Source organism: Trachypithecus francoisi, unplaced genomic scaffold, assembly GCF_009764315.1.
Source record: "Trachypithecus francoisi isolate TF-2019V2 unplaced genomic scaffold, Tfra_2.0 Lachesis_group8, whole genome shotgun sequence".
Taxonomy (NCBI): domain Eukaryota; kingdom Metazoa; phylum Chordata; class Mammalia; order Primates; family Cercopithecidae; genus Trachypithecus; species Trachypithecus francoisi.
The window spans coordinates 58,643,363-58,669,303 of NW_022681473.1; the positions used below are offsets into that span (position 1 = coordinate 58,643,363).

The 25,941-nt window shown below is 38.2% G+C and overlaps 1 pseudogene; it reads left to right on the forward strand.

Annotated features, from left to right (window-relative positions):
- Positions 1-20,380: 20,380 nt before the first annotated feature.
- Positions 20,381-21,322, forward strand: LOC117081299 (annotated as a pseudogene).
- The last annotated feature ends 4,619 nt before the right edge of the window (positions 21,323-25,941 follow it).

Genomic DNA, 25,941 nt, shown 5'->3' on the forward strand with positions numbered 1-25,941 from the left:
GCTTGTGATTTTTGCACATTAATTTTGTATCCTGAGACTTTGCTGAAGTTGCTTATCAGCTTAAGGAGATTTTGGGCTGAGACAATGGGGTTTTCTAAATATACAATCATGTCATCTGCAAACAGGGACAATTTGACTTCTTCTTTTCCTAACTGGATACCCTTGATTTCTTTCTCTTGCCTGATTGCCCTAGCCAGAACTTCCAACACTATGTTGAATAGGAGTGGTGAGAGAGGGCATCCCTGTCTTGTGCCAGTTTTCAAAGGGAATTTTTCCAGTTTTTGCCCATTCAGTATGATATTAGTTGTGGGTTTCTTGTAAATAGCTCTTATTATTTTGAGGTACGTTCCATCAATACCGAATTTATTGAGCCTTTTTAGCATAAAGGGCTGTTGAATTTTGTCAAAAGCCTTTTCTGCATCTATTGAGATAATCATGTGGTTCTTGTCTTTGGTTCTGTTTATATGCTGGATTACGTTTATTGATTTGCAAAGGTTGAACCAGTCTTGCATCCCAGGGATGAAGCCCACTTGATCATGGTGGATAAGCTTTTTGATGTGCTGCTGAATCCGGTTTGCCAGTATTTTATTGAGAATTTTTGCATCGATGTTCATCAGAGATATTGGTCTAAAATTCTCTTTTTTTGTTGTGTCTCTGCCAGGCTTTGGTATCAGGATGATGTTGGCCTCATCAAATGAGTTAGGGAGGATTCCTTCTTTTTCTATTGATTGGAATAGTTTCAGAAGGAATGGTACCAGCTCCTCCTTGTACCTCTGGTAGAATTCAGCTGTGAATCCATCTGGTCCTGGACTTTTTTTGGTGGGTAGGCTATTAATTGTTGCCTCAATTTCAGAGCCTGTTATTGGTCTATTCAGGGATTCAACTTCTTCCTGGTTCAGTCTTGGGAGAGTGTAAGTGTCCAGGAAATTATCCATTTCTTCTAGATTTTCTAGTTGATTTGCGTAGAGGCATTTATAGTATTCTCTGATGGTTGTTTGTATTTCTGTGGGGTCGGTGGTGATATCCCCTTTATCATTTTTTATTGCGTCTATTTGATTCCTCTCTCTTTTCTTCTTTATTAGTCTTGCTAGCAGTCTGTCAATTTTGTTGATCTTTTCAAAAAACCAACTCCTGGAATCATTGATTTTTTGGAGGGTTTTTTGTGACTCTATCTCCTTCAGTTCTGCTCTGATCTTAGTTATTTCTTGCCTTCTGCTAGCTTTTGAATGTGTTTGCTCTTGCCTCTCTAGTTCTTTTAATTGTGATGTTAAAGTGTCATTTTTAGATCTTTCCTGCTTCCTCTTGTGGGCATTTAGTGCTATAAATTACCCTCTACACACTGCTTTAAATGTGTCCCAGAGATTCTGGTATGTTGTATCTTTGTTCTCATTGGTTTCAAAGAACATCTTTATTTCTGCTTTCATTTCGTTATGTACCCAGTAGTCATTCAGGAGCAGGTTGTTCAGTTTCCATGTAGTTGAGCGGTTTGGATTGAGTTTCTTAGTCCTGAGTTCTAGTTTGATTGCACTGTGGTCTGAGATACTGTTTGTTATAATTTCTGTTCTTGTACATTTGCTGAGGAGTGCTTTACTTCCAATTATGTGGTCAATTTTGGAATAAGTGTGATGTGGTGCTGAGAAGAATGTATACTCTGTTGATTTGGGGTGGAGAGTTCTATAGATGTCTATTAGGTCCGCTTGGTGCAGAGATGAGTTCAATTCCTGGATATCCTTGTTAACTTTCTGTCTCGTTGATCTGTCTAATGTTGACAGTGGAGTGTTGAAATCTCCCATTATTATTGTATGGGAGTCTAAGTCTCTTTGTAGGTCTCTAAGGACTTGCTTTATGAATCTGGGTGCTCCTGTATGGGTGCATATATATTTAGGAGAGTTAGCTCTTCCTGTTGAATTGATCCTTTACCATTATGTAATGGCCTTCTTTGTCTCTTTTGATCTTTGATGGTTTAAAGTCTGTTTTATCAGAGACTAGGATTGCAACCCCTGCTTTTTTTTTTTTTCTCCATTTGCTTGGTAGATCTTCCTCCATCCCTTTATTTTGAGCCTATGTATGTCTCTGCATGTGAGATGGGTCTCCTGAATACAGCAGACTGATGGGTCTTGATTCTTTATCCAGTTTGCCAGTCTGTGTCTTTTAATTGGAGCATTTAGTCCATTTACATTTAAGGTTAATATTGTTATGTGTGAACTTGATCCTGTCATTATGATATTAACTGGTTATTTTGCTCGTTAGTTGATGCAGTTTCTTCCTAGCCTCGATGGTCTTTACATTTTGGCATGTTTTTGCAATGGCTGGTACCGTTTGTTCCTTTCCATGTTTAGGGCTTCCTTCAGGGTCTCTTGTAAGGCAGGCCTGGTGGTGACAAAATCTCTAAGCATTTGCTTATCTGTAAAGGATTTATTTCTCCTTCACTGATGAAACTTAGTTTGGCTGGATATGAAATTCTGGGTTGAAAATTCTTTTCTTTAAGAACGTTGAATATTGGCCCCCACTCTCTTCTGGCTTGGAGAGTTTCTGCCGAGAGATCTGCTGTTAGTCTGATGGGCTTCCCTTTGTGGGTAACCCGATCTTTTTCTCTGGCTGCCCTTAAGATTTTTTCCTTCATTTCAACTTTGGTGAATCTGGCAATTATGTGTCTTGGAGTTGCTCTTCTGGAGGAGTATCTTTGTGGCGTTCTCTGTATTTCCTGAATTTGAATGTTGGCCTGCCCTACTAGGTTGTGGAAGTTCTCCTGGATGATATCCTGAAGAGTGTTTTCCAACTTGGTTCCATTTTCCCCCTCACTTTCAGGCACCCCAATCAGACATAGATTTGGTCTTTTTACATAATCCCATACTTCTTGCAGGCTTTGTTCATTTCTTTTTCTTCTTTTTTCTTTTGGTTTCTCTTCTCGCTTCATTTCATTCATTTGATCCTCAATCGCTGATACTCTTTCTTCCAGTTGATCGTGTCAGTTACTGAAGCTTGTGCATTTGTCACGTATTTCTCGTGTCATGGTTTTCATCTCTGTCATTTCGTTTATGATCTTCTCTGCATTAATTAGTCTAGCTGTCAATTCTTCCACTCTTTTTTCAAGATTTTTAGTTTCTTTGAGCTGGGTACGTAATTCCTCCTTTAGCTCTGAGAAGTTTGATGGGCTGAAGCTTTCTTCTCTCATCTCGTCAAAGTCATTCTCTGACCAGCTTTGATCCGTTGCTGGCGATGGGCTGCACTCCTTTGCAGGGGGAGATGCGCTCTTATTTTTTGAATTTCCAGCTTTTCTGCCCTGCTTCTTCCCCATCTTTGTGGTTTTATCTGTCTCTGGTATTTGATGACGGTGACGTACTGATGGGGTTTTGGTGTAGGTGTCCTTCCTGTTTGATAGTTTTCCGTCTGACAGTCAGAAGGACTGTCTGTTGGTCTGTTGGAGATTGCTTGAGGTCCACTCCAGACCCTGTTTGCCTGGGTATCAGCAGCAGAGGTAGCAGAAGATAGAATATTGCTGAACAGCGAGTGTACCTGTCTGATTCTTCCTTTGAAAGTTTCCTCTCAGGGATGACTCCACCCTGTGAGGTGTGGGGTGTCAGACTGCCCCTAGTGGGGGATGTCTCCCAACTAGGCTACTCAAGGGTCAGGGACCCACCTGAGCAGGCAGTCTGTCCATTCTCAGATCTCAACCTCCGCGTTGGGAGATCCACGGCTCTCCCCAAAGCTGTCAGACAGAGTCGTTCGCCTCTGCACCGGCCCCCGCTGCTTTCCCTTTTGGACCTCAGCTGTGGGCTGTCCCCAGAGGTGGAGTCTACAGAGACAGGCAGGTTTCCTTGAGCTGCTGTGAGCTCCACCCAGTTCGAGCTTCCCAGCGGCTTTGTTTACCTACTTAAGCCTCAGCAATGGCGGGCGCCCCTCCCCCAGCCTCGCTGCTACCTTGCGGATAGATCGCCGCAGACTGCTGTGTTAGCAGTGAGGGAGGCTCCGTGGGCGTGGGACCCTCCCGGCCAGGTGTGGGATATATCTCCTGGTGTGCCTGTTTCCTTAAAGCGCAGTATTGGGGTGGGAGTTACCGGATTTTCCAGGTGTTATGTGTCTCAGTTCCCCTGGCTAGGAAAACGGATTTCCTTCCCCCTTGCGCTTCCAGGTGAGGCGATGCCTCGCCCTGCTTCAGCTCACGCTGGTCAGGCTGCAGCAGCTGACCAGCACCGATTGTCTGTCACTCCCTAGAAAGATGACCCCAGTCCCTCAGTTGAAAATGCAGAAATCACCAGTCTTCTGTGTTGCTCGCGCTGGGAGTTGGAGACTGGAGCTGTTCCTATTCAGCCATCTTGCTCCGCCCCCCTATAAAGAGCATTTTTAAAATAACAATTGTTCTGCACCTCTGTAAATCCTATTTCCCTTCATCAAAAATGCTTACAGTTATGAACAAGACTGAGAAATATCAGATCAAAGGAGATTAAAGAGACAAGATACCTTCATGGAGTGTGGTATATTGAATTGAATCCTGGAACATAAAGTAATACTAATAGAAAAGATAATAATATCTGAATAAAATGGCAAAATCTGAATAGTTAACAGTGATGTGTCAATTTTAATTTCTTAGTTTTGACAAGTGTATATGCTAATGAAGGATGAATACATTAAGGGAGACAAACTGAGAAATAGGTATGTGAGAAACTCTCGTTAGCATGTATAATTTTTCTGTAAGCCAAATTTATTCTAAAATTTAAAAGTTTATTTCAAAAAGAAACACATTATTAGTTTTTTATACCAAATAATTTTGTAGAAGTTTGATTTATTTCATTGGCTTTCATAAAATAAAGATACACTGTCCTTTCCTTTATAATTACAATAATATGTGCAGCCACCACTTGATTTTTGAATTTTTGCCTGGATTTTTTATTATCATGACATTCATGCCTTGCTGTTTTAATATAGCTAATGGATAAGAGAGAGATGAAATAAAGTATAATTAACACACAGCTACTGCTTTATATATTTAGCAACTCTAATATATTATACCAGGTCTTTAGAATACCACCATTTGGTGCCAGCAAGAATGACTAGACAGCTCCATGTCTTCCATAGAGAAGACACCCTATAGGGCAGGTGTCTTCATTTTCTCTTAGAAGCACTCCTCAGAGCAAGATTGCCTTGTCTGATTTTCATGTTCATAATCACACTTCATGAAGACCAATGGTCCTGGCCTTCCCAGAATTAGTGACAATACACAATATGCCTTTCAACAAAGATTTTGGTTGGTTGGAGTGGGGAAAGAATTAGGTCCATTCTTCTCCAAATATCAGTCACATATAGGCCTTCAGATCCTCAAGGACTGGAGAAAGTTTTCTAAGACTTCTCATTTTTTTAGTCTCTTGCTTCAGCTCCCTGTAGCTAACTTTGGCTACTCACCAAGATGCAAGTGCATCTCCTGGACCTTTGTTCTTGCAAAATTTCTAGCAGTTGATCCTAGATTTTATGGATACTTGAGGCACAATTACTAGCAGAGACACAGATAACCAGGCTGTGGATGATTTGATGGACAGAAGGGTCTGTCAGTTCACCCTCTTCTTAGCATGCCGGGCACACTTCACAACTGTTAATGTCTGAGTGCTTCCTGGAGTCCAAAGCAGTGGTGGGGCCTCTTGTCACTGAAGAGGAATTATTATCCTATAGCTTCACTGTTTGCTGTCATTACTCTCTGTTTCTTCCTGTTCTAGTTGAACACCAAAAGCCCTCTTATCTAATTTCTACTACTCAAATACTGGCTGTAGTTCATATTCCAGCAGTATTAGAACTGTTTTCAAAGAATTTTTTTATGTTTATTATTGTGTATAATTTGCCCATAGTTCTCTTTTTTCCAACTTTTTAGAGATATAGTTCACAAATACAATTAGGATGTATTTAAGGTATACAATGTAATGATTTGGTATACGTGTACCCTGTGAAATGATGACTACATGCAAGCTAATTAACATATCAAAATAACGATCACCTTGCCTACTTACCTTCTGTGTGTGTATTTTGTGAGAACATGTGACATCTACTTCAGTAGCAAATTTCAAGTATACATTTGTATTAACTGTAGTCACCATGCTATTACACTGGAACCTCAGAAATTATTCATCTTAAAAATGAAAGTTTGTATCTGTTGACAAATATTTTCCATTTTCTCCCACAGCCACCCCAAACTCTTGGCAAACACCATTCTACGCTCTATTACTGAGTTAGACTCTTTTCTAGCTTCCAATTTAAGCAAAATTAGGCAGCATTTCTGTGTCTGGCTTATTCCACATACCATAATGTCCTCCAGGTTGATCTATGTCATCGAAAATGACAGAATGTCCTTTTAAGGATAAATAACATTCTATTTTATAGACATTTTCTTTATCCATTCATCTGCTGTTAAACAACCCTTAAGTTGTTTCCAATATTCTGGCTATTATGAACAATGCTGCAATAAATATGATTTAATTACTTTTGGATATATAGTCAGAAGTGGGAATCTTCGATCATACAGTAGTAATGGTTTGAATGTTCAGACCTCCATACTGTTTTCCATAATGGCTGTACCATTTTACATTCCCATGAATTGTGTACACAGGTTCCATTTTCTCCCCATACTTACCAACAATTGTTTTGCTTTGTTTTTTTTTTTTTAATAATACTAAAGGGCATGAGGTGATATCTCACTATACTTTTCATTTGCCCTTCCCTGTTTATTAGGGATGCTGACCATCTTTTCATATACCTCTTGGCCATTTCTGTGTCTTCCTTATAGGAATGTCTATTCAAATCCTCTATTTTTAAATCAGGTTATTTGTTTTTATGCTATTGAGTTATTTTTGTTGCTAATGTATTTTGGATACTAAACCTTTTATAAGATACTTGAGGCAGAATTAGTAGCAGAGAGAGAGATCACTAGTCTGTGGATGACTTGATGTACAGAAGGGCCTGTCAGTTCACCCTATTTGTGGCTGGGTGCAGTGGCTCACACCTGTTATTCCAGCACTTTGGGAGGCCAAGGCGAGCAGATTGCCTGAGCTCAGAAGTTTGAGTCCAGCCTGGCCAATGATGAAACCCCATTTCTACAAAAAAATACAAAAATTAGCTCGGTGTGGTGCTGGTGCCTGTAGTCCCAGTTACTTGAGGGGCTCAGGCAGGAGGATGGCTTGAGGCCAGGAGGTCAAGGCTGCAGTAAGCTGTGATCTCACCATTGCACTCAAGCCTGAGTGAGAGAGCCAGACCCTCTTCCTCAAAAAAAAAAAAATACATGTTGCTTCTAAATGTTGTCTCCCTTTCTGTAGTTTTCCTTTGCATTTTGTTGATTGTTTCCTTTGTCATGAAGAAACTTACAGTTTGATGTACTACCAGTTTTTTGCATTTGTTGCCTAGACTTTTGAATCAAATTCAAAAATCACTGCCAAAATCAATGTCATGAGCTTTTCCTCTGTTTTCTTCTGGGAGTTTTACAGTGTCAGGCCTTACCTTTAAGTCTTGATTCATTTTAATTAGATTCTTTTGTATATGGTGTAAGATAAGAGTCCAATTTTATCCTTTTCATGTGGAAATTAAATTTTCCCAAAATAATTCTTTGAAGAGGTTATCCATTTCTCGTTGCGTATTCTTAGCACCTTTGTGAAAAAAAGAGTTGATGGTTTATGCACAGGTTTATTTCTGGGCTGTTTATTCTGTTTCATTCGTCTCTGTGTCTGTTCTTATGTTAATTCCATAATATTTCCGTAGTGCTTTGTGATATAGTTTGAAATCAGGCAGTGTGATTTCTCCAGCTTTGTTCTTCCTCAAAATTGGTTTAATTATGTGTATCTCTTGTGGTACCAACAAATTTTAGGTTTCTCTGTTTCTTCCTGTTCTAGTTTAACACCAAAAGCCCCCAAAAAATTGCTCTGGAATTTTGATAGAAGTTGCATTGAATCTGTAGATTGCTTTGGAGAGTATGAACACTTGAACAGTATTAATTCTTCCAATCCATGAACACAGGATTTTTTTTTCATTTTTTGTGTCTTAGTTGATTTCTTTCATCACTGTTTTATAGTTTTCAGTGTATGGATCTTTCACTTCCTTGGTTAAATTTATTCCAAAGTATATTATTCAATTTTGACTCTATTTTAAATGGAATTGTTTTCTTTTTTTATAATTTTCCATTTTAAACTTTTTGGGGTCCATCGTACATGTATATAAGAAAGAATGAAATGGATCTAATATATAATAGTACATAGGGTCACCTTAATAATAATTCAATTGTATACTTGAAATTCTTTTCTTAATTTATTTTTCTGATGGTTTACTGTTAATATAAAATTTTCTTAATTTTTATTTTAGGTTCTGGGGTACATGTGGAGATTTGTTACATAGGTAAACTTGTGTCACGGGATTTGTTGTACAGATTATTTCATCACCCAGGCATTAAACCTAGTACCTAATAGTTATCTTTTCTACTCCTCTCCCTCCTCCCACCCTCTTCCCTCAAGTAGACCCTAGTGTCTGCTGTTTCCTTTTTAGTGTTCATGAGTTCTCATCATTTAGTTCCCACTTATAAGTGAGAGTGTGTGGTATTTGGTTTTCCATTCCTGCATTAGTTTGCTAAGGATAATGGTCTCTAGCTCCATCCATGTTCCTGCATAAGACACGATCTCATTCTTTTTTATTACTACATAGTATTCCATGGTGTGTATGTATGACACTTTGTTTATCTAATCTGTCATTGATGGACATTTAGGTTGATTCCATGCTTTTGCTATTGTGAATAGTGCTGCAATGAACATTCGTGTACATGTGTCTTTATGGTAGAATGATTTACATTGCTCTGGGTATGTACTCAGTAATGGCATTGCTGGGTCAAACGCAAATTCTGCTTTTAGCTCTTTGAGGAATTGCCATACTGCTTCCCACAATGGTTGAACTAATTTACATTTCCACTAGCAGTGTATAAATGCACTCTTCTCTGCAACCTCTCCAGTGTCTGTTATTTTTTGACTTTTAATAATAGCCATTCTGACTCGTGTGAGATGGTATCTCACTGAGATTTTGGTTTGCATTTCTCTAATGATCAGTGATATTGAGCTTTTTTCATATGCTTATTGGCCACATATACGTCTGCTTTTGAAAAGTGTCTGTTCATGTCCTTTGCCCACATTTTACCCACATTGTAATGGGTTATCTTTTGTTTTTTTCTTGTAAATTTGTTTAAGTTTCTTGTAGGTGCTGGATATTAGACCTTTGTCAGATGCATAGTTTGGAAATACTTTCTCCTATTCTGTAGATTGTTTGTTTACTCTGTTAATAGTTTCCTTTGCTCTACAGAAGCTCTTTAGTTTAATTAGATCCCACTTGTCAATTTTGGCTTACTTGAAATTGCTTTTGTTGTCTTTGTGATGAAATCTTTGCCTGTTCTTTTGCACAGAATTGCATTGCCTAGGTAGTCTTCCACAGTTTTTATAGTTTGGGATTTTACCTTTAAGTCTTTAATCCATGTTGAGTTGATTTGTGTATATGGTGTAAGGAAGAGTTTCAGCTTCAATCTTCTGCATATGGCTAGCCAATTATCTTAGCAGCATTTATTGAATAGGAAATCTTTTTCCCATTGCTTGTTTTTGTCAGCTTTGTCAAAGATAAGATGGTCCTAAGTGTGCGGTCTTATTTCTGGGCTCCCTATTCTACTCTATTGGTCTATGTGCCTGTTTTTGTACCAGCACCATGCTGTTTTGCTTATTGTAGCCCTGTGGTATAATTTGAAGTCAGGTAAAATGATGCTTCCAGCTTTGTTCTTTCTGCTTAGGATTGCCTTGACTATTCCAGCTCTTTTTAAGTTCTATATGAATTTTTAAATAGTTTTTTTCTAGTACTGTGACAAATGCCATTGATAATTAGATAGGAATAGCACTGAGCCTGTAAATTGCTTTGGGAAATATGACCATTTTAATGATATTGATTCTTCCTATCCATTAGCATAGGATATTTTTCTGTTTGTGTCATCTCTGATTTCTTTGGGCAGTGTTTTGTAATTCTCATTGTAGAGATCTTTCACCTTCCTGGTTAGCTGTATTCCTAGATATTTTATTCTTTTTGTGGTAATAGTGAACGGAATTGCCTTTCTGATTGGTTCTCTGCTTGGCTGTTGGTGGTTTATAGAAATGCTAGTGATTTTTGTACATTGATTTTTCTTCCTGAAAGTTTGCTGTAGTTGTTTATCAGTTGAAGGAGCTTTTGGGCCAACACTATGGGATTTTCTAGATATAGGATCATGTTGTCTGCAAACAGAGATAGTTTGACTTCCTCTCTTCATATTTGGATGCCCTTTATTTCTTGCTCTTGTCTGATTGCTCTAGCTAGGATTTCCAATACTATGTTAAATAGGAGTGGTGAGAGAAGGCATCCTTGTCTTGTGCCGGTTTTCAAAAGGCATGCTTCCAGCCTTTTCCCATTCAGTATAATGTTAGCAATGAAAAATAACTCATTTTATATGCTAATTTTTATCATGCAGTTTACTGAATTTGTTTATCAATTTTTCCAGTTGCTTTTTTATAGTGAAGTATTTCAGGTTTTTTGAATGAAAAAAAATGCTATCTGCCAACAAATGAATTTTACTTCTTTTTTTCCAATTAGAATGCTTTTTATTTTTATTTTTTGTTGACTAATTGTTCTGTCTAGAACTTCTGGTATTATGTTTAAAATAGGTGGTAAGACTGGGTACCCTTTTCTTTGACCTAATCTTAGAGAAAAAGCTTTCAACTTCTCACTCTTAAAAAGTATTTGCTGTGGCTCTTCATCTATAGCCTTTATTATGTTGAGTACATTCTTTCTCTACTTGGTTTATTGAGAGTTTTTATTGGAAAGGATGTTGAACTTTTCTCAAATGTTTTTATGCATCTATCAAAATTATCATATCATTTTTAGATTTTATTTTTATTAATATAATATACTTATTAATTTGCATTGTTGAACCATCCATGCATCCTAGGGATAAGTCACACTTGGTTATGGTGCATGATTTTTTTTAATGTGCTGTTGAATTTGGTTTGCTAATATTTTGTTGAGGACTTTTGCAACTATGTTCATCATGGATATTGACCTGTGGGGTGTGGGATGTGTGTGTGTGTGTGTGTCCTTGACTTCTTTGTTTGACACTGGTATCAGGGTAACGCTGGCCTTGTAATACAATTCTGGAAATCTTCCTTCCTGCAAAATTAATTTTTGGGGAGAGATTGAGAAAGATGGTGTTCAACTGTTATTTAAACATTTGATAGAATTTTCCCTGAAGCCATCTGGTCTTGGGCTATTTTTGTTTGAATAGTTTTGGTTATTGAGTTAATCTTATTCAATATTGATATGTTCAGATTTTCTATTTCTTCATGATTTGGTCTTGGTATGTTGCATTGCATGTTTCTAGGAATTTACTCTTTCCTTCTGGCTATCAATTTCGTTGGTGCATAATTATTCACAGTAAGTAGTCTCTTATGATTTTTTAAATGTTTCCTGGTATCAGTTGCATATTTTCTCTTTCATTTATGATTTATTTATTTAAATGTTTTCTATTAGTCTAGTCTAGTTTGTCAATTTTAGCTGTTGAAAAATACAGCTCTGTTTCATTTATCTTTTTTCTTGTTTTTCTAGTCACTATTTAACTTATTTCTTCTCTTTGTTACTTTTCCTTCTTCAACTGACATTAGGCTTAGTTTATTCTTGTTTTTCTAGTTCTGTGAGTTGTAAAGTTAGGTGTTTTTGTTTTGTTTTGTATCATTTTGTTTTTTTGAGACAGAGTATCATTCTGTTGCCCAGGCTGGAGTGCAGTGATGGGATCTCAGCTCACCACAGCCTCTGCCTCCCCTTCAAGTGATTCTCCTCCCTCTGCCTCCCAGGTAACTGGGACTACAGACACGCACCACCATTAATTTTTGTATTTTTAGTAGAGATGGGGTGTCACTATGTTGGCCAGGCTGATCTCGATCTCCTGACTTCATGATCCGCTGGCCTTAACCTCCCAAAGTTCTGGGATTACAGGCGTGAGCCACTGTGCCCGGCCAAAGTTAGGTTTTTAATTTGTGACCTTCCTTTTTTCTTAAAACAGGCATTCATTGTCCCCCTTAGTACTGTTTTTGTTGCATTCCATAAGCTTCAATATGTTGTGTTTCAATTTTTCCTTGTTTCAAGGTATTTTAATTTCCTTTTTGATTCCTAATTGACCCACAGGATGTTCAGAAGTGTTTTGTTTAATTCTCAGGTATTAGTGAGTTTTCTGGTTTTTCTCTTGTTATTGATTTCTAGTTTCATATCATTGTGGTAACAAAAGATGGTTAATATAATTTTAATCTTTTATTAAGATATGTTTTGTGACCTAACATAAGATCTATCCTGGAGAATGTTCTGTGTGCACTTGAGACAAACAAGAGATCTCAAGTTGAGATCTCTTGCACAATGTAGTGAATATAGTTAAAAATATTTTATTGTACATTTCAAAATTGTTAAGAGAGTAAATTTCAAAAGTTCTCACAAAAATAAGTAGGGTGATGACATATAAATTAACTTGATTTAATTATTACAGATTGTGTACATTAATCATAACGTTTTAGTACTCTGTAAATATATATATAATTTGTCAATTTATAATACAAATAAATAATTTTTCAAAAATGTGTATTATGCTGCTGTTGGATGGAATATTCTGTATATTTCTATTAGGCTCATTTGGTCTAAAGTATGGTTCAAGTCCAGTGTTTCCTTATTGATTTTTTTATCTTTATGCCTTATTACCCATTGCTGAGAGGAATTGAAATTTCCTACTATTATTTTATTGAAATTTTTTTTTTCCTCACCTCAGATTTCCTTTATATAATTAGGTGCTCTGATGTTGGGTGAATATATATTTATAATAGTTATAGCCTCATGATGAATTGACCTCAATATCATTATATAAGTAGGTCCTTTCTCTAGTGTCACAGTTTTTTACTTAAAGTCAATTTTGTCTGATATAAATGTAGCTTCTCCTGCTGTCTCTTGGCTTGCATTTGCATATCTTGTTCCTTCTATTTACTTTCAGTATATGTGTGTCCCTAAAGTTGAAATGTCTTGTAGGCAGCATATAATTTGGTCTTGCTCTTTTGATATTCATTAACTGAATTCAGTCACTCTTTGTCTTTTAATTGGACAGTTTAGTCCATTTACACTTATGTAATTATTGATATGTAAATATTTACTATTGTCATTTTGTTAATTGTTTTCTTTTTAGAACCTTTGTTTCTTTCTTCTTCTCTTTCTGTCTTTGAAACTTGATCATTTTCTGTAATGGTATGTTTTGATTTTTCTCTCTTTATCTTTTCTCTGTATACTATAGGTTTTGTGATTACCATGAGGCTTACATAAAATATCTTATAGTTGTAACAGGCTATTTGTAAGCTGACAACTTAAACTTGATTACATACAAAGCTCTACATTTTTACCTCCCCCACAGAAACAATGTGTATTTCTGATGTCACAATTTACATATTTTTATATTGAATACCAATTAACAAATTATTATAGGTGTACTTTCAATATTTTAATTTTAACCTGTATACCTGAGTTATAAGTGACTTATACAATTACAAAATTTACTCTGAATTTGACTACATATTTACATTTACTAGTGATTTTTATATTTTTACGTATTTTCATGTCATTAAATAGTATCCTTTATTTGTGCTTGAAGAATTTCCTTTAGCATTTTTTTTAAACTAGTCTGGTGGTAATGAACTTCCTCATCTTGTGTTTTTCTGGAGAAATCTTTATCTCTTCTTATTTCTAACAGACAATTTTGTCATGTAAAGTGTTCTTGGTTGGCTTTTTTTTCTTTTAGCCCTTTGAATTTATCATCCCATCTTTTCTAGTCTGCAAAGTTTCTGCTGAGAAATTCACTGATTGCTTTATGGGGGTTCCATTTATGTGACAAACCTCTTTTCTCTTGCTGCTTTCAAAATACTCTTTTTATCTTTGATTTTTGACTGTTTGATTATTCATTTTCCATTTGGGTTTCTATAAAATAGTACCATAGACTAAATAGCTGAAAAACATCTAGGAATTTATTTCTCATAGTTCTGGAGCCTAGTACATTTAAGGTTAAGGTGCTAGCATATTCAGTGTCTGGTGAGGGCCTGCTTTCTGGTTAGCAGATGTTAAATTCCTGCTGTGTCTTTACACAGTGGAAAGGGCAAGGCAGCTCTCTGTGGCCTCTTTGATTAAAACATTATTCCCTTTTGTGAAGGATTCATGCTCATGGTCTAATTATCTTCCAATGACCCCATGACATGATTTGGCTCTGTGTCCCCACCCAAATATCATCTTGAATGGTAATCCCCACATGTCCAGGAAGAAACCTGTGATCCCCATGTGTTGAGGAAGGAAAGTGACTGGATCATGTGGTCAGGTTTCCCTGTGCTATTCTCGTGATAGTGAGTGAGTTCTCATGAGACCTGATGGTCTTTAAAATGGCAGTTTTCCCTACCCTCATCTCACTTCACCTGCCATGTTGTGAAGAAGGTGCGTGCTTCTCCTATTCCTTCCGCCATGATTGTAAGTTTCCCAAGGCCTCCCCAGTCATCCAGAACTCTGAGTCAATTAAACCTCTTTCCTTTATAGTACCCAGTCGCAGGTGTTTCTTTATAGCAGTATGAAAACAGACTAATACACTCCACCTCCTGATACCATTGCAGTGATAACATAGGAATTTTGAGTAGACACAAACATTGAGATTACAGCAGATTAAAACATGTCTCATTGAAGATACATTTGAGTTAAACCTGTTAAGAGGCTTTTGAGCTACATGTATATGGATCTTCATATATATACCCAGATTTGGAAAGTTTTCAACCATTATTTTTAATGAGCTTTCTTCCCTTTCCTCTTAGACTCCCATAAATGTATTTTTTTCTCTTAATTGTGTTTCATAATCCTGCAGAGTTCCTCATTCTTTGTCACTCTTTTTTTCTCTTCTGACCAGATAATTTCAAATAACCTGTCCTCAAGTTTGCTGATTCTTTTCTCTGCACAATAAAATCACTGTTGAAACTCTCTATTATATATTTTGGTTTAGTTATTGCATTTTTCATCTCCAAAATTTGTTTTGTTCTTTTTATGTTTTCTATTTCTTTTTTAAACCCATCACTTTGTTTTTGATTACATTAAATTATTTATCTGTGTTCTTTTGTAGCTCACTGAGTAGCTTCAAAACAATTATTTTGAATTATTTGTCAGGCTATTTGTGCATCTTCATTCTTAGGGTAAGTTACTGGACATTTATTGTGTTTCTTTGGTGGCATCATGTTTTCCTAATTCTCCATAATCCTATAGTCTTGCATAGGGTTTTGCACGTTTGAAGAAGCAGTCATCACTTCCTAATTAATGGACTGGCTTTAGTAAGGAAAGATTTTTACCAGTTGGGGAAGGCACAGTGAAGTATGTTCTGGCCCCAGGCCCACAGTCACAAGGATCCTGAGCTAACAAAACAAGTGTGGATGTGTGTGAAGGAGACACAAAGTCTTGTTAGCTCAGATGACTGAGATACACATTGGCAATTGTGTGACCCCACTGGCAAAAGTTGCAGAAGGTCTAGGGTGGCTTCAAGGTCTGTTGGGGTCCTTTTAGCAGTGCTGCTGGGTCCGGTTGCAAAAGCCTGGGCAAGTGGCAGGGGCCATGACCAACCACTGACATATGCATGGAGGCCAGCAGTGTGCATACATGAAGCTACAAGGGTTAGGTCTGGCAGTGTACATGTATGAAGCTGCAGGAATCATCCTCAGGTGCCTGGACTGTGGTTGGGGCTTGTAGTAGGAGTCAGAGTCAGCTGCATGCACACACACAGCTATGGGATCAGATGCAAATGCCCATGGCATCACCACCTGGGGCAGTTTTTGATAAGGAGTGACTGGGAAGGGTGACAGCTCAGCTTTGCAATGGTGGAAAACTACAGTACCCTTAGAGGCAAAACTTTGGGGGATCCTCTGTGAAGCAGGCTGCTGGGGTCCATGACAACAAATGCTGTGGGTTCCTCAGTAGCAAAAGCTGCAGAGGGTATGTGGCAGCTGCAAGGGCTACTGATGTCTTCAACAACAAAAGTTGTTGGGGTCAGAGCAGGTCACCTGGAAATGCAGTGGCTCCCTTTGCATCGCACATGCTGAGAGCCTCAACCCTTCTTCATTCCTAGCCATCTCCAGATGTCTCTGCTATCCCAGGCTCACCAGTCACCTAGTGGGGTGGAACAGAAGTGGGTCCTTCAGGCAGTGCTCCAAAGTGGTGGGGATGCTGGTTGGTCACCCTGCTTTCCTTTTCTCTGTGAGTGAAACTCATGGGCTGGGAGTTTCCTCTCAGCCCTGAGCATTCTTGGCCTGGGGGATGAGATGCAGACAAAATGAAAAATTTTTAACTAATTTTTTGTGTAAGTATTCTGAGGATTTTTTTTCTGCACTAGTTGCAACACCTTTTAAAATGGCCTCCTGACTTCTCCAAGAATTATTTTCTATCAAGGATAGCTGTCTAATTATTGTTGTGGGGGGAATTGAAGGCTGAGATCTCCCACTCTGCAGTCTTGTTAAAATGGCTCCCTTTATACATATAACTTTCCATGCTAATATAAATCATATAATATTTACAAGGAAAATACTGTTATCCCATTTTATGGGTGAATAAAATGAAATATAAAGATAAGTTTCTACAGTCAATTGTCAAAAAATGTTAGTGAAACTTGGATTAGAAACAAAGATTTGTAATTGGTGAACAAAAATTACTTTCTTTAATACTACTTTTAAACTATTTTTTTCCATGAGCCTTAAATAACATCTATTTGGTGAAATCTTTTCCAAGTTTCTCAGTCAAAAAGAATTTCTCCCTTACTGGAGTTCTCAGAGCATTTTGTTGTAACTCTCTTATGGCACATATCACACTCTATCTTGGTTATACTATATCTCTTATTTTACTTGAAACATCATAGGCTTCCAAAACATAGGGATCAGGACATGTATTTTTATTCTGGAGAATGCATAGCACCGTGCCCTATATATAATATGAGATAAGTGAAAGCAGGAAGCATGTTTTATACAAATAATGAAACAAATAAATGTCTCTATTACCTTTAACCCACTTATATTTCTTATGTGCTTTCTGAGTCACTTTATGTTATACCACCTTGCATGTAACAGTTAGTAAAAAGGACTACGCCATACTCATAGGTATAAATAACACTGTTCCAGGATCAAACAAGAATTTAGACATGAATGGAGACTCAGCTTCCCAGGTCCCCTGTACATATTTTGGCAGTACACACCAAGTTCCCCTAGAGCTAGGAAAGACAGTGTAAGTTGGTCCCTGGAAAGAAGACATGGGAAAAGGGTAGGCTAGAGTTGAATATATTATTCTGTCCCTTCTCATGTCTTCTTGCCTTAGAGCTACAATACCTACCATGCAGACTAAGCAAGGGCCATGCATATATCGTTAGAAAGTACAAGAAACTGTGGACCACTTTGCTTTCTCATGATTAGTGTAAATATCTGAAGGATTTTCTATTCTCAGAGTAAGGACAGACAGACCATACTGAGTGGCTGGAGAAACCAAGACAGATTGGTTGATTCCTGAGGAAAGTTCCAGGGAAGATGAGGAAGAACTTGGGAAAATGACTGAAGGTATCATTACTGAACAGGATAAAGAGCATTTTGGGGAGGCAAATGGGAAAGTAGATCCCATACATCTTTACTCCAAGTTGGGGAAATTTGGGCAGCCCTGGATTCTCTGGATGTTGGACAAATGCATAAGGAATGTGTTTCTTTTTCCTAAAGAAGTCTGTCAGGGTGTTGTTTTCTCTTAAGAACCACCATGTTCAATACTGTAAAAAAGAAGTTTTGCAATATAATGAAAGGATTTTTCCCCATAGGGTACCCAAAGCTCAAGGTTTTTGGTTCTAAAACAAAGACACTAGAGTGACATTGTTCTATATCCCTACGTGCTTCAAACTAGAGCATGCTGGAGTTATATTTGTTGCAAAAAGTGGAGGAAAATGTGAAGGAAACATGGGTATGCTTAAGTAATAAAAACAATTCATTAAAAAGTAAACTAGGAATATGGCGTGAGTGGTCTACAATCCTGTTCTCCAGGAATTTGGGGTTATTTTCTTCACCAGACTATAACAGGAAAAGTGAGTAAAGAGAAAGTAAATGACTGTGTGTGTTTCTGAATATATGAGTAAAAACATGTGAGCATATATAATTAAGTAAATATGTATGAGTCTAATATGACATAGTAATAATTGATGTTCGTAGAGAATAACTTTGCATCAAGTCCTATGTTAAAGGTCCTCCATGCATTCTCACATTTAATTCTCACAACACAATCCAGGAAGGTAGGCATTATTATAGCTTTTCTCATTTTATAGAAGAGGAAAAGGAAGTATGTAATGGTTAAGTGATCTGTTCACTATGACACAACTACTACGAAATGAAAATAAGACTGAAATATTGTTCTGGTTCTAAAGTCCGTGCCCTTAAATTCTATGAAGAAGTGAATTTTTGGTACATTGTATGGCAGATGATGGGATTGTTGGTTGTTACAAATGTCCTGAAGAGTAGAAGCCTCTACACTGGTGTTGCTTCCTACTGGGGCTAGACCTTGGGTAAAGCTAGACACTCTCTGCTCCCAGAACAGTTTATTTTCCCCAAATAAAACATTTGAACAATGATATTGAAGAACCAGGCCAGGAACTCCTTTCTAGTTAACTATGAGTGAAGTGTAGCTTGGAGGCTGGCAGTAAGGTACAATCTTTTCCCACCCAGAAAGGAATGCTGAGCTCTGCCAGTGTGTGCTGCCATAGAAAGGAGACAGTGGTGCCAATAATATGCATTTGACACAACATCAGTCAATTTCTTGCCATGAGCTATGCCCAGAATATCTATAGCCCAGGGGAATGTCAGAATGAACCCTGATTGACGTACCACTCTTTCTGTGCCAAGAGAAGAACATAATGGACAAGAGGTTGTCAGAAAAGATGAACAATGGTCTGAATGCAGCACCTGAATATATGCTTTAAGGATAGGAGACATTTCATAAAATCAATTAGTAAGCTAGTTGGTCTAGTTCACAAAAAATTCTTCCCTCCAGCATTACAAAATCTATCTGTCCTTCTACATTTATGTGCCTTCCTTTGTCTCCACACCTTTCCGGGCTAGAGAATGAAAAAATAACTGATATTTAGAAACCCTGACCTACCAAGTGAATTAACATCAAGGCTCACTACACAGAAAGAGTAGTAGGTCAATCAGGGTTCACTCTGACATTCCCCTGGACTAGAGATATTCTGGGTAGAGCTCATGGCAAGGAATTGAACGATGACATGTCAAATGCATATTATTGGCACCACTTTCTCCTTTCCATAGCAGCACACACTGGCAGAGCTCAGCACTCTTTTCTGGGTGGGAAAAGATTGTCCCTTACTCCCAACCTCCAAGCTATACTTTACTCATAGTTTACTAGCAAAGAGTTTCTGGACTAGCTTCAATACCTTTGATCAAATGACTTTCTTGGGGAAAAGAAGCTATTCTGGAAGCACAGAGTGGCTAGCTTTACCTATGGTCTAGCCCCAGTAGGAAACACCACCAATGTAGAGGCTTCTACCCTTCAGGACATTTGTAACAATCCACAACCCCATCATCAGCCACACAATTTACCAAAAATTCACCTCTGCATAGAATTTAAGAACACTGATTTAGAGTCAGAACAATATTTCAGTCTTATTTTCATTTCGTAGCAGTTGTGTCATACCGAACAGATCACTCAACCATTACATACTTCCGTATTCTCTCCTATAAAATGAGAAAAGCTATAAGAATGCCTACCTTACCTTAGTTATAATTTCCAATTTTCCTCAGACTCTAATTTGCATAATCTGTGTGGATTAAGGCTCAGGGGTCACCCAAATATTAAACTTCTTAATTTTTTCTGACTTGATGCTATCTTCTATGTTTCCTTTCAGATAAGAATAAATGTTTGTGCAGTGAGTTCCTAATTAAACCGATAACTGAAATCAATATGGGACAGAAAAATGGGTCTATGTTCATTGTCAAAGGAATTAGGAATGATGTAAATATTGCCATTTCAATCATTGCCATCAGGTGCATGAGATTGGGATGGAAGTCCATTTTGATTTCAGGAGACTTTTATTTAAAAAATAAAACATCAATGAAAATGTGTGCTTCACATTTGAAGATGAGTCCCCATTAACATAAATTATCTTAGGAGTCTCATTTACAGAAAAGACTGAATTATTAATGTATTTTTGTCTTACATTTGATGCCATGGTCATCTTTATTATTTGTGGTGTTGCCATAGAAGACTTCAGTGTTGCCCAGTGCTTTTAATCATGCTGCAGCTAAACATCACTCTGGTCACTGAGTTCATCCTGGTAGGCCTTCCCGCTGCCCCATGGCTGCAGATCCTGCTCTTCTTCCTCTTCCTTGTGGTCTACCTGTTGGTGGTAGTAGAGAATCTTGCCATCATGCTCACTGTTTGGGTCACTAGCTCCCTCCATAAGCCAATGTACTATTTCCTGAGTAGCATGTCCTTTCTGGAGGTCTGGTATGTCTCTGTCACAGTCCCCAAGATGCTGGACGGATTCCTCCTGCAGAGACGGTGCATCTCCTTCACAGGTTGTGTGACCCAGCTCTACTTCTTTATCTCGCTTGCCTGCACAGTGTGTGCTCCTGGCAGCCATGGCCTATGACCGCTACGTGGCCACTTGCCACCCTCTTCGATACTCAGTCATCATGACCACAGGTTTTTGTGGGCAGCTGGTGGCTTTCTCTTACATGAGTGGTTTCATGGTCTCTGTCATCAAAGTCTACTTCATTTCACATGTTGCTTTCTGTGGCTCCAATGTTATGAACCACTTTTTCTGTGATATCACACCAATCCTCAAACTGGCATGTAAAGACATGTCCACAGCTGAACTAGTGGACTTTGCTTTGGCTATTGCCATTCTTGTGTTCCCTCTCATTACCACTGTCCTCTCCTATATCTACATTGTTTCCACCGTTCTGCATATATCCTCCATCCAGGGAAGGAAGAAGGCCTTCTCCACTTGCGCATCTCACCTCACTGTAGTCATAATTTGTTACACACCATGATTTTCATATATGTTCAGCCCAGAGCTATTGTGTCGTTTAATTCCAACAAACTAATCTCAGCTGCGTATGCAAGCCTCGCACCCGTGCTAAATCCATTCATCTACTGCCTAAGAAACCAGGAAGTCAAGAATGCTATCAAAAATACCTTGAGAGGTGGCTAATGTCTCCTGCTCAGTTGAGCCCTGCTGCTCTGAGGAGAAGACAGTATCCCATGCAGGATTCCGTTCCCATGACATTTATCATAGCCCTGCTTATTATTATCACTGCGCTACAGGCCTGGATTCTTAAATAAATCACAACATGGGCAAAGTAAAAAAAAATTAAAAGAGAAACAGGATACTTGATATATATTGCTTTAAGCATTAACTAGTATTAATATAGATTGTAGATACTTAATAAGTACCTTGAAATAATATAATAAATATTTAACATGTACAAGATGTTGTTCATAGCACATTACACATAATAAATTATTTGATTTACATAATACCTTAGGAACTAGTTATGATCAGTTGCCTGATAATGCAGATCAGAAAACTGAAGCACTTAGAGGTTACATAAGTTGTCCAAAGCTACATAGCTAATTTATATCAAAGCCACTACTTAAGCCCAAGTTGGGCTCTAGAAGCCATTGAATTAGAGTCTCTCTATACCTAAAATTCTGTGCTAGTAGCTCAAGAGGCATATTAGCTAACAAATGTTGATGTCTGAAAGGAACAAGCAATCTAGTAGTTAGTATAGATATGATGATAACTGATAATTATGTTGTAGTGATGGTGATGATAATGACAGCTGTGATTAAATCATGTTAGTGATTATCAATTACTATTGATATTAATAATAATGTTGATCATTTTACAATCTTCTTCCAATATTTGCCTCCTTCTGAGTCTGTAACAGTTAATTTCTCATTACAAGAGTGAATCAATAGTTTCACAAGGGATTAAATAATATTACTGCAACTTTGCCATATATTTGCATCTCTTCAGACACTTTCTTTTGAGCTCTTGAATTTTTATGGCCGTCCATGCCATATCATGACTACCATCAGCAAACTAATGCAATTTCATTCCATTGATATATGTCTGAGCTTAAACTCTCAATACATTGCTACAATATAGGTCTACATAAAATTAGGTGAAAAACAAATGCAAAATTTCTAAGACAAATGAGAGTATTAAACATCATTGAGGCATGTGCTAACTAGATAAGGAAATACAGTGTACCAGAGAAAATTCTACAAAATTTCATTAAGTTGAGACTAAATATACAAGAAATCAGGAAGAGCCACTCTCACTGTATGTCCTGACTCTCTTAAGTGGAAGTCCAAAATTTGTCTACCATTTTTATAACTTCAAAATTATTCAAAATACCTGATTAGCAGTCCTCACATATTGCTCTTATAATATTACCCTACTGCTTAAGAATTCTTGATTTGAATGAAATAGGACCTATCCATTATTTTTATTATTATTTTAGAATTATTCTAGAATTATTCATAAATCTTATTTTCTCTCCATCTATACCAATCCATCTTATATTTTACTTATCACCAGCATGAAACATCCATTCTGATATTAGTCACTAATATATAATCAGTAATTATATCAGTTCTTTCTTTGCTTAATGTTTGTATTTATTATTTCTTATTTTTTATTCTATGCCTGACACTGTGATTGTATGTGAGGATATCATGGTGAACAAAACAATACAAATAGACACAAATTCTTCCAATAAATAGTTTAGAGATGAGTACAGAAGATAAAAACAATTATATTACAAGTTATAGGTTGAAGATACAGGAAAGGAAAAGTGTACTATGAAAGCAAATGGTAGGCAGATGACTAGGATAGTCAGAGATATATTCTAGTAGGAGAGACATTTAGGCTAATGCTTGAAGCAATTAGACAGATGAAAGGTGGTGGGTAATAGTGAGGGTCAGGGGATGCAGGCAGAGGAAAGGACAAGAATCATGAGAGATAACAGCACACTGAAAGACTGAAAGATGATTAGCACATCTGGAGTATTAAGGGGCATGAAGAAGAAAGGGGTTACATGCGGAAGTAGTTTCATCTTTACCAATAAAAATCTTGCAATTTCTGAATTGTCTCTTATTTTAAAAATGTGAATACACAATAAATTCTATAAAGGCATTTTTCAGTTTCTACAACTCCTAGATCTTCAACCTCTAGTACTTCTACCAGGTGAATGGTAGCCACTAATATGGTAAGGCAGGGACAAGGTGAGTTGACTAAATGTTTGGCCTCATCTACAGTACCTTTTGATTTTGAATAACAGATATCCATCATATTTATACATCTGACTTCCTCACTATGTTGTGAGTTCCTTTGGAGTAGAAACTAATCTTATTCATCATTGTACCTTGTCACTCTTGTCCCCCAGGCTGGAGTGCAATGGCATGATCTCAGCTCACTGCAACCCCCGCCTCCTGGGTTCAAGCGATTCTTGTATCTCAGCCTCCCAAGTAGTGGGATTACAGGCTCCCACCACCACACCTAGCTAATTTATTTTTTTTTCTTTTTTTTTAGTAGAGATGGGGTTTCACCATGTTGGCCAGGCAGGTCTCGAACTCCTGATCTCAGAGGACCCACCCGCCTTGACCTCCCAAAGTACTGGGATTACAGGCGTGAGCCACCATGGCTGGCTGTATTATTATTTATTATAGTCACCTGCCTGTGCAATAGATCACTTCCATTGATTAAGCCTTATAAAAGAGGGAAATCATTTCATTTACGGCAACACGGATTAATCTAGAAGACATCCTGTTAAGTGAAAAAAGCCAGGCACAGGAAAACAAATACCATATGACTTCGCTTATACGTGGAATCTAAAAACGTTATATGCGACTTTGATTCACATGCATCACATGCAGAGGGAAGTAGGGAGTAGGGCATGCATTTAGCTGAGGTGGATTACAGCCAAAGTTCTGAAGCCTGCATCTTCTGATTCATCAGCCTGATAGTGGAAGCAGCAGCAACAGTAACTTGCTCTATTGGGATGAGACAAAAAGTTCTGGAGCTGAAAGTTGTTCCTGGGGCTTAGTCCAAAGCATTATTCTCCAGTCGTTTCAATAATTTTGTAAGAACCACATTCTCTTTCTGCTTAAACTACCTAGAACAGATTCCATTATTTATAACATAACATTGACTAATAGTCACCCTAGGGAAATTATTACATGTTCTGAATCTTGATTTTCTTGTTTGAAAACTGGGAATAGTAGGACATATGCCAGGTTCCAAGATGGTCAAATAGGAACAGCTCCAGTCTGCAACTCCCAGTGTAAGGGAGGCAGGAGATGGGTGATTTCTGCATTTCCAACTGAGGTACAGGGTTCATCTCACTGGGGCTTGTCAGACAGTGGGTGCAGCCCATGGAGCAGGGCGGGGCATCGCCTCACCCAGGGAAGTGCAAGGGGTCAGGGAATCCCCTTTCCTAGGAAACACAAGCCGCGACAGAGGGTACCTGGAAAATCGGGACACTCCCACCCTAATACTGCACTTTTTCCGGTGGCCTTTCAAAGGGCACACCAGGAGATTATATCCTGCGCCTGGCTCAGAGGGTCCCACGCCCACGGAGCCTCGCTCACTGCTAGTACACCAGTCTGAGATGAACTGCAAGGAGGCAGTGAGGCTGGGGGAGGGGCATCTGCCATTGCTGAGGCTTGAGTAGGTAAACAAAGTGGCCAGGAAGCTCCAACTGGGTGGAGCACACCACAGCTCAAGGAGGCCTGCCTGCCTCTGTAGACTCCACCTCTGGGGGCAGGGTATAGCTGAACAAAAAGCAGCAGAAACTTCTGCAGACTTAAAAGTCCCTGTCTGACAGCTTTGAAGAGAATAGTGGTTCTCCCAGCATGGAGTTTGAGATCTGAAAACTGATAAACTGCCTCCTCAAGTGGGTCCCTGACCCCCAAGTAGCCTAACTGGGAGACACCTACTAGTAGTGGCCAACTGACACCTCACACAGCCAGGTGCACCTCTGAGACAAAGTTTCCAGAGGAAAGATCAGGGAGCAACATCTGCCGTTCTGCAATATTTGCTGTTCTGCAGCCACCACTGGTGATACCCAAGCAAGCAGCGTCTGGAGTGGACCTCCAGCAAACTTCAACAGACCTGCAGCTGAGGGTCCTGTCATAAATAGGCCAATTAAAAGACACAGACTGGCAAATTGGATAAAGAGTCAAGACCCATCAGTGTGCTGTATTCAGGAAACCCATCACAAATAGGCTCAAAATAAAGGGATGGAGGAAGATCTACCAAGCAAATGAAAAAAAAAAAAAAGCAGGGGTTGCAATCCTAGTCTCTGATAAAACAGACTTTAAACCAACAAAGATCAAAAGAGACAAAGAAGGTTAATTAAATAACCTTCCTTCTTTTATTTGCATGATTCTCCTTGTTCTCATATAACTACCTCTTCCTTCTTGAGAAAACCTACTTCCCACCTGTAGCATCTTCTGAGTAATCCATATCAATTCTATTCCTTTGACTCAGCAGGTGAGCCTCCTTCTTAGAATGAACTAACCCTCTAATTCTAACGAAGACTTTTAAAGTTAGGAAGTGGGTGGAACACATCTAGTCACAATGTAGTGTCATGTGTTCTTGACTGTATCAGAACTCAATATACGGTGTTGGGGGGAAGCTATGTAGATTCAGCCTTTAGACACATATAGGGTTTCAAGTAAGGTGGGTCAAGGGCATCACAAATATCAGTGGGCCTTGAATTTCTGTAGACTTGGGAGGCAAGTTGCCTGTGGAAAATGACCAATTAGTTCGGGAACTTT